We start from the raw sequence: 9,895 nt of genomic DNA, 5'->3' as shown, positions 1-9,895 counted from the left end.
TAACTAAGTGAACAAACAGACAAAAAACTGGTAATAATACTCTAAAACAGCGTACACACTATGCGAGAAACAATTCGAAACATGTCAAGGTCACATTTCGTCGCCTAACTTTAATGCATTTCGATTTATTTCCAGTTGTCTTGGTCTAACCCATTTCGGTTTGCCTCGACCTAGTTTCGATTCTTAAAAGCGACTGAAAACTACTCGTGAGGAGGGCGAGGGGGGATTTTTTTGGCATTTTTTCTTGCCTCGTTCAATTTTGTCTTGTTTTGAACTATTTCCAAAACGTGGCGGTATCTGTTCCGAGGCAAAGGGGTTTTTTTCTCATAAATCTCAGTGAAATAAGTAAACCTTGACGTTTGTAAAATAGCTGTTGTTACTGATATTTCGTTAATTTCATCTCGATTTATGTTATACTGTAATACGCGTTTGTTATATGTTTATTATATTTATATTTAGGAACAAAAGTTTTCACTTAAACTGCAGGAATATAATCACAATATTTTTATTATTTAATTTTATTATAACGAATTAGTATATAAAATAATTGTATATGATATGTTTGTTTACGGCCTTAATTGATTAATACAAGAGAAGTATTGCTTGAAGTGTAATACTGCGGTAACATTATCAATATATCCGCTTGGGAAAATTATTAATTGACCCAATGTCAACAAAATTATGGTCCGCGGACATTATTTAAAAGCAATGTTCTTTTCTTCTTCTTAAGAGAAATCTGTAAACGATACTGTTATTAGAACCCAGGATGGTTTGACATAAATCCATTCAACTAGTACTTACTATGCAGGGATTTAGACAATTAAAACTAGAAAAACAAAACCAAATTCGTAAACTAAATTTTGCTACAGCCTACAATATAAATGTTACTTTACCATAACCAGAAATAATAAATAATTAGACGATTTTTTAAATAATTTTGTGTATATTTTGTTCATGAGGGGCAATACCGTGGAATATAAGCCGATAAATGGTAGACCGCTAGTTAGTCACTGTTTTATATTTTTTACTATATTTTAATTAATTATATTAGACAATGATTAAAACTAAATACCCCTGTGTAACCTTCGAGGAATAGCCAATTCAATTTACCATCGGTAACTGTTTTCATGTCAGTTTTTCCATGTTTACTTATTTTTCACGGGCTTATTTTATCGTACTATTTCCAGAAATCTTTTGAGAAATGTTTTACGAAATATTTCTAGAAATATTTCGCAAAAGTCAAAAAACACAAGAGTCAAAAAACAAAATATTCAGGAGACATGGTTCTGACCGAAAAATAATGTTTTAGGAAAATTTGCTGACAAAGTTATTGCACAGGGTGTTTTAAAGATAGGGTAAAACATCCCTTTGATTAATCCTGTATAATAAGTCAAATACTATAAAGTTTATAATAATAGTGAGTTTACGAATTAAAGTTGATATATTTATATACAGTTTGCTAAAAAAAAATCAAGAAAATAGGGCTAAAACTAAAAAAAATGTAAAAATATTATATCAATTTTTAGTAAATGACATCTAGAGATAGACCTCGTCCAAATTATGATCGATTGCCATTCCCCAGCCGTTACTTCACGCCCGGTTTTTTTTATTAAACGGTGGGAAACACAATTTTTGGGATAAATACTAATTTCAATAAATTACTAATTACTACTTACCTTTGTTTTGAAACTCTTCCTTCTTGAGACTCTTTAATGAACTTAAGTTCCTCATCACTTATCCACTTATGTTGCTCGGGGACTGTCGGCGGTAAATATCGTAAAAATCACGAGATAGAAGATGATTTGTATGCTCAATATGTGGAAACCTAGCAGAAAAAATGCATTGATAATTTTCAAAATGAAACGTTTCGTTTAAATTGCAAAATCGATACCGAAAGGCCATTTATAGGATTTTGTTACGGCGCCAACTACGATCCAAGTCAGGCAAGTTCCTAGGGTATTGCCCATCAGGCCGCTCACAGAACTTGCCTCTTTCCCTGAGGAGGGAGCCCATCTTCCTATTAGACACTGCAAGGCGGGATATACCAGTCCCTAACAAAAATCATTAAAAATTTAATTTAAATTAGAAAATAATAATAATAATTCATACTGATTCGATAGATAAATTTTACTCTGATTTACGATTCAGGAAAGATGAAGACAATGATGTACATACCAATCCATTTATTTCACTAAAAAATTCTAATATTTTTAAGTTAACTATAGATGGGGGGCGTAGTCTTAAGTGCAAATATTTTCAGGGCTGATAGATCTCGGTAAAAGAAATACATTTTTTCTTTACAATTTTTCAAATAAGTCCAAAATAATCGAGTTATTTAAGTTTGAAAATTAAAAAAAAAAAAATTTTTGGAAAAATTTTGAGAGCCACCGGATTTTTTCTGTATTTGCATCCCTTTTAGTGCCGTAACCATAGAGTAAAGGTGTAACTATGGTAATATCAGAGATTAAAAAATTATACCGTGGGAAAATTTTCGGTGAACAGGTAGTTCTAAAAAGTTTTCGAAAAATATACAGGAAAATTTAAAAGAAAATGTTCCTGGGGCTCTATTCTGTACAATCGTCGGTATCGGCAAGTTACCGACAGCTATCGGTACGTACGGCCAATAAGCGTCGTGTTGATTGTTGTTGTCATAGTTTTAGCTGTCATTAATAGGACATATAGCAAATTTGTACCGACGACTCTCGGTATCTCTACCGTGAGGTTAACAAGGGCACGGTAGAGATACCGATGTTCGTCGGTACAAATTTGCGATATCTGCCATAGGACCGATCGGTAACTATGACAACAAGAATTAACACATTTTTACTGTATACAAATACGTATCGAGAGCTGTCGGTAACTTACTGATATCGACGATTGTATAGAATAGCGCCCCTGGAGTCTTAGCTGACATTAATACGATATATAGCAAATTTGTACCGACGACTCTCGGTATCTCTACCGTGAGGTAAACAAGGGCACGGTAGAGATACCGATCCTCGTCGGTACAAATGTGCGATATCTGCCATAGGACTGATCGGTAACTATGACAACAACAATTAACACATTTTTACTATATACAAATATGTACCGAGAGCTGTCGTAACTTACCTATACCGACGATTTTACAGAATAGCGCCCCTGGGGTCGAAATATACCACCCCTGAAAATAGTTGCACTTATTTCAGACTAACCCTGTATATAAATCCGTCATGCGTCGTTTCTTGTTGTTTTTAACCAGTTTTTTGTTTTTTTTTAAAAATTACAGATCACATTTCGAAATTTTTGGAGTGACGGAACGATGAACAATGTACGTACGCAGATGCGTATGAACTCTGCTTAAGATTTTTAAGGCTTGGCCTAACCAACTCTTGACAAATTATAGGCTCTGTTATAGTAGTTGTAGGTTATAATATGTGTCAAATTATGTCAAAGGTCTATTTGCAAATTGCTTTTGCATTTTGGTTCGTGTTATTAGTTGCATGTTTTGTGTTTTTATTTTTTTGGAGGTAAGTAGAGGAAAAATCGTGGGAAAATTAACTCTAGACCCAGATCACAGTTGTTTATAGCTAATATTCGGTGCCCAGAGAGCCACCAACAGCCACCAATAAAGTTTGTATACCACCTGGTATATGGTACTAAAAACTGGAGTAGCTCTAAAATAACGACATCACACTATAGGTAAATATATTTTAGTACTGCAGAGAGATAATGTCCAAAGATACTGGTTTAAAAAAATTCAGATTAAAGTTAATTAAACAATTTTTAAAGTATAAAATTCAGTAAGCGTTATTATCAATAAAATATTTTGTTTTATTTATGTAGTGTTTTATTTATTCTTGTGCAATATTAAAAAAAAATATTTGTACATAAGTTATAATAATAAATGCAGGAAGTTTCTTGGAGTTTGAAACTAAGAAATAGTTCTTTTTTATAATGCTTTTTGGTATGTTGAGTTTTGTTTGAAATACATTCTTGTTTGTTTTCTATTAACACATACCGTAATTTTTTTTGAAACAAAATAACTCGATTAGATTTTTTCAGATTTATACAGTTTTTTTCACAATATTTTGAAGTATCACTTGTCACTCAAATTTTATATATATTAATTTCCTGCTAACCGTTCCAATTTGTACCAACTTATTTCTTTGTAAAATAAAATAAACTACTTTGAAATTAAAATGACAGACACATCCATCCAATGACTAAAGAATACAAGGACAAATAACACACGAGACCAAACTGTGACCATTCTTCCAAACAGTGCCGTGGCACATATTTTTCTTAACATTACCGCTTGAAGCGATATTTATATTTTTGATAAATGTTTTTACTACGCCTATGGTGTATTCAGTGGTATCATGCTAATTAATTACGAAAAAAAACGTATTAAAATGTTAACAAAAGGTACAAAACTAGTATCAACGTATAGCAAAAATAATTATCAAATTCAATAAAAAAAACCGCTAAAAAGGCGGAGTGGACTGTATATTTCCCTACAAAACGTAACTCCTGGCTCTTTCTTCTTCTTGTGCTTTTTACACTTGAAAGCTGAACAAATTACCATTGTAATAGAGTTTATACAAAGTTCACTAACACAAAAAACTATTAAAAATCGCTAAAATTGTCGCTGATGACTCATTCGTTGCTTCCAAAGAAATGGCGTCTAAGGTCACAAATTCTGCTGCAGCCCGTACATGAGCTTTACATGTCCTTGTATTCTTTAGTCATTGCATCTATCACTGTCAAGGATTTTGTCGAACATGCGTTAAAAATTATGAAATGAAATGAATTTAAAATGAATAAAGGTCCAAGATACCTACTAGAAATGAATAAAAACGGAACTTGCTTAATTAATAATTTAGGAACGTACTTAAAATTTCTCATTTAAATAAATCTTAGACACACCCTAACCCGCATATTTGACAGATGTTGATGACGTTGTAACGTTGAAAGATCACCGAACAGTATTTAGATCTTAATCACTAAAAATGACAGTTTGACAAGATGTGTCCAACTCACCCCTGTAGCTCCAACTATAAATCTGGCGAAAAACAATGCTCCCCAATGGATCGGAGTGACCCACACGCACACGCTGTTGAATATTCCGGCTAGCAGGGTTGCGGCAAACAGCGTTTTAAACGGTCCTATCCATTCTGACATGACTCCTGCCGGTATATTTCCTATCAAATATCCATAGAAGTACGCCCTGAGTACTAGACCTTGCACGTTTTCGTTCCAGTCGAATTTTTGTTCCTGTCTAATAAAACAGATCAACCAGAAATATTAGGTGATTCACGGCCATGGTCCGTCAGACACCTAGATCATATACTTACGTGGATAAATCAACGCCATAAGTTTAGCATTAAAAAATATGTCTCCAACATCACGACATGCCATTTTCAAACCTTCTTTATTGCACTTATGAAACGTTCAATGGGTTTGTCTTGAATCATATGTCATAATTTTATTTCCATTATGTAACGATGCTTGTTTGTAGCGTTTTTTAATTTAAAAATTGTATTAATTATTCTTTTATCGACCGCTTTTATATAGCCAAGGATGCAAGTGTGTTCAGTGAGAAGTGAGAAGTTAATTTTAAGTTTGTGCAATTATATTTCTATTTTTTTTTCGTTGGACTTTCTAAATACCTCCTCGTAAAAATGACTAGAAAGTGTTTAGTGTGTGAAAGTTCTAATATAAAGGTCCCCGAATTATCTTTTCATAGGCAACTGAAGTATTCAGTTGTTCTTTTATTTATATTAAGCCACATGCATACTTTCTGGTTAGATTTCCTAAGAATATTGATATTCGTACGGAGTGGCTAAATGTATTTTTTATATAATTTAATTTTTATGACAGTAAATATTCAATTTATTGTTCAAATATAAGCATTTTACAAATTAAATTTGTGTAAATGTTCAAATTTTGGCGCGCCGACGATAGGTCTTTGACAAGGATAGATAGAGTAGAAGGACCGCGTGTGCAACAAAAAAAGAAGATAAATGGAAGCCGTTGGTATGTTTGCGACAGTTTCCATAGTGATTTACTCTATCCACGTATATATATGATCTAAGGTCAGACATTTATGGAGGAGAACCAGTGATAAGATTTTTTTTGAAAATTTGGATTTTTGCATAAAGGCACCTGCTCCATCTTTCTAAATTTTTTCAACGTTACAGTGTTGCCGCTTCGTACTAAAAGTGGTAGCATCTTTGATAGTTTAAATGAAATACCTGTTAAATTATTACATTTTTTTTCAGAAACTATTTTCCTTATCCCATAATTTTTTTTCTTATGCTAATCTGTACCTATCTGTAATATTTGTGAGATAAAAAATAAAACATTTGTAAAATTGACAAAATATGATCTTCCCCTAATAAGCGTTGGTTAAATAAACCATATATTTAAGCCATAATTAAATAACCATTGATTTATAGATCGAATAAATCGACTTTCGTTTACATATATAACCCTAATTTCAACTTTAAAAATGTTCAATTTATGATTTTACCAATGCTTATTCAAGATCATTTTTAGTAACGTAATCGAGGTCGCGATTTTTAAATTCATTGTTGCCAACCATGGGCATATTAGCCGCCGGGCTGACTAACTGGAATTTAAATTTCCCGCTGGGGATTCAGGTAGTACCTCTGCAGTAAAAAATGTCAAGTTGCCACATTTATTTAGACACTCTAGTTTTATATTACGAGTTTTTGGTCTAAATTCTATTGGAAAAAATTCTAATTGGACATTCTATTAGGAGGTGGTACACTGTTAATTGGTTTGGTTTTAATTTGGAAAGAATGGGAGAAATAGCAGTGACCCAACCTGAGCCGATTCCAAATTCCTGACCGTCCCTAAACGCGCTCAATATTTTACATAGTAGATAATATATTATAGTAGTTACTAGCAGGTTCCTTTATGTAAAAATCAAAATTTTCAAAAAAAAATATTACCGGTTCTTCATAAACGCCATTCAAAAAAGGTACCATCGGAACCATACAAAAAAATCACAAAAAGTTATTTAACCATTGGACATTATAATATAGTGTCTATTTCTTGGTGGATTTTCACAAAATTATGTTAATTATAAATTATTTTTTAATAGAACTGTAATAATTTTTTTGTATTACTCTTTCATGGTCGAATACACTTACATCAGATACTGATTTGTTGTAAGAAGCTGGATCGTCCTTTTTGCATTCTGGAATAGAACCTTTTACCTTTCTGCTGTGACCATGGCTGGAAGACTAATAGACATGTTGCTTCTTGTAGTGTAATTTATATACGTCGTTATGAAGACCATAGCAATTATGTAGTAACGAATCGGTATACACGCACAAGCTAAAAAGGAAAGAATATTGTTATCCAAAATAAGTAATAAAATTATTGAAAAATTAGTTAAATAACTTACCCATTTTTAAGAGTATAACTGTAGTTTTTTAAGTTATACTCTATTTTTGTGTAGTTGTAGGTACCCTTTAGAACCGCATATTTTTTGGGTAACCCGTTTGACAAAAAAATTATATCAAAGTCAAATTATGTCAATGTAAACCCAACTGACCAACAGTCTTTCAACTACTATAATTCTTTTGTAAAAATTTAGCATATCGTCTGGATCACAATAGAGTCATTGTTTCATTGTTTAATAAATCATTTAAGAGTTGCAATATTGCAGTTTTAAAATACAATAGTAAGCGATTATTATTGGCGATATAACCGATATCTTTTAAATTCATTGTAGTTTTCTATTTATGATATGTATGTTTAATCATTTTAAGTACTGAAGATTTTTATACGTTTTTATTTTTGCATTTTGTATAATTTCCTTAGAATATTTTTAGACCTGTCGTGTCCTCCTTTCTTGAGTTATAACTCATCATACAGTCTTAGGGCTTTAACAATAATATTAACAGCTAATATTTAAGACGGTTTTACAGAGGTTAGGTCTCCATCGCAGATCGCACAGTGGTTCCCCATATTTAGCTGCGCGGTCATAACTGTTAGATATCTAGATATAGCTTGACGAAACTTTTTTAATAGAAATTGATAACAAGTGCTAAATAAATGTATATAAAAAACTTAATGTAATATGTATTAAAAAAATTGGGCCCAGTTCGTGTGATTTGCATTTTAATTTCTAACTATTCGGAAAGGTATATACAGATTATGTTTGCACATATTTATGTACGTGTTTTTTCCTATTGAAGAGGTCAAATTTATTTTAAATGTTGAAAAAATTAAAGAGACAGTTGTTTCATTTTATAAATACAATTTTATTGTCAATTGATATACAGTGTGTCCACGAAATAAGTTGACACGAAGAGGAAAAAATAAGTTACTTTTATTTTAAGACAAAAAGTCAATCTTTAACCACCCCTTATAAGTATTATCAGGCCGTTTAAGAGGATTTGAAATGAAAAGTAGTTAAAAGTCTTAAAGAGTGACAAGCAAAAATGTAAAAATACTATTTTTGTTGCCTTCAAATAAATTGCCATGAACTAATAATACTTAGGTTTAATTAAGTGCAAAAAAGAAAAAACAGTTCTTTTTACCTTCTTTTCGAACGTTCATTACAGAAAAGGCAATAGCTTTTATCAATTTTAATAAAATAAGTAATTAATTGGCGTTATCTGAAAACTGTTTATGTCAGCTTGATATCAGTAGCAAAATGTGACATTTTCTAATAAAAACAGGCGCTAGCACTAGGCTTACTTCATTTTGTTATTTATTATGTATCGTTTACAGGGGAATATAAGAAAAATATTAGCAACAGTTTCATGCAAACATTTTGAAATTAATATTTCTAAGTAATGACCTATCTGGGAACCACTGTGCATCGCCGATATTAGTCATACCTTTAATCTTAATCAAGGGTCATACCAAAGTTCATGGAACGAATGGTTATGGTTGTACCACAGATTAGGTATACTATATGTATACAGATAAAAATCTTATCCCTAATTCGTGGTACAAAAATTGTTTTTTATGACGATGTGCAAACGAGTAAAATTTCCTGTGCGCAAAAATAAACTCGCGTAAAATAACAATAAACGGCGTAATATATAATAATATCGCTAAACCGAATAGCGTGCATGGAATAAGGCCAGGTGTTATTTCCTTTACGTGAGGTTTCTGTTCACAAGTTTCTGTGAAGAATTCTGTTCGCGTCGCGTTCGCTATTTAAACTTAACCTAACTTTGAATTTAAAACTTTGAAATTGTTTTGTTTACTAGGTATTTTAAAACTAAAGGGCTAAAGTGCTTATTTCCAGTGCTTCATTGTTCAACGTCTGCCAGTGGGTTTAGGGCAACAAGCAACAAATTCTCTTAGAAGGGCTAAGTCAAGTCATACCTTAAACCTAACCTCCTCTTTATAGGTTTTATAATATTGGAAGAGATTGAGATCCTATATTTTGTGCCATATTTATTTAATTACTAAACTAATCCCAGCTACTTAAATATCAAATTACCTAATAAAACTAAAGTAATAATTCAAAACAATTCAAACATAACCTAAAATAAAAGATCTCGCCGCTCGCCGGCCGGGCCCCGGTTGCCAAATGTACCGCACATGCCCATTTAAGCAATTTTAAACGTTATTTAGAAATAGCGCTTGGTGTAATTGATCCGCAAATTACGTCAGGCGGTAACGTTATTAGCGGGTGTTGCGTTAAAAATTGACTCGCGCATATCGTAACCATGATAAGGTACGCGTAAATACTGCATGACGCTATTCGGTTTTCCGATATCTCTAATAACTGCTCCGGTCCGGCGCTGTGCACAATTTTAGAGGCCATAAGTGGGCGTGCTATGTGCGCAAACTAGTAACCTCTAACTAGTGCCCGATTCGGAAAATTGGAACCACGAAAAACTATAAAGAAAAAACAAAG

At 32.3% G+C, this 9,895-nt stretch overlaps 1 pseudogene; it reads right to left on the bottom strand.

The window, feature by feature from the left end:
- LOC115880957 overlaps positions 1 to 7,344 on the bottom strand; it is a 12,370-nt pseudogene extending 5,026 nt beyond the window's left edge.
- Positions 7,345 to 9,895: the final 2,551 nt, after the last annotated feature.

The sequence above is a fragment of the Sitophilus oryzae genome, unplaced genomic scaffold (genome assembly GCF_002938485.1).
Source record: "Sitophilus oryzae breed Bouriz unplaced genomic scaffold, Soryzae_2.0 scaffold_1667_pilon_pilon, whole genome shotgun sequence".
Taxonomy (NCBI): domain Eukaryota; kingdom Metazoa; phylum Arthropoda; class Insecta; order Coleoptera; family Curculionidae; genus Sitophilus; species Sitophilus oryzae.
The sequence above is the reverse complement of the archived record's forward strand: the minus strand, read 5'-3'. Positions and strand labels throughout refer to the sequence as shown.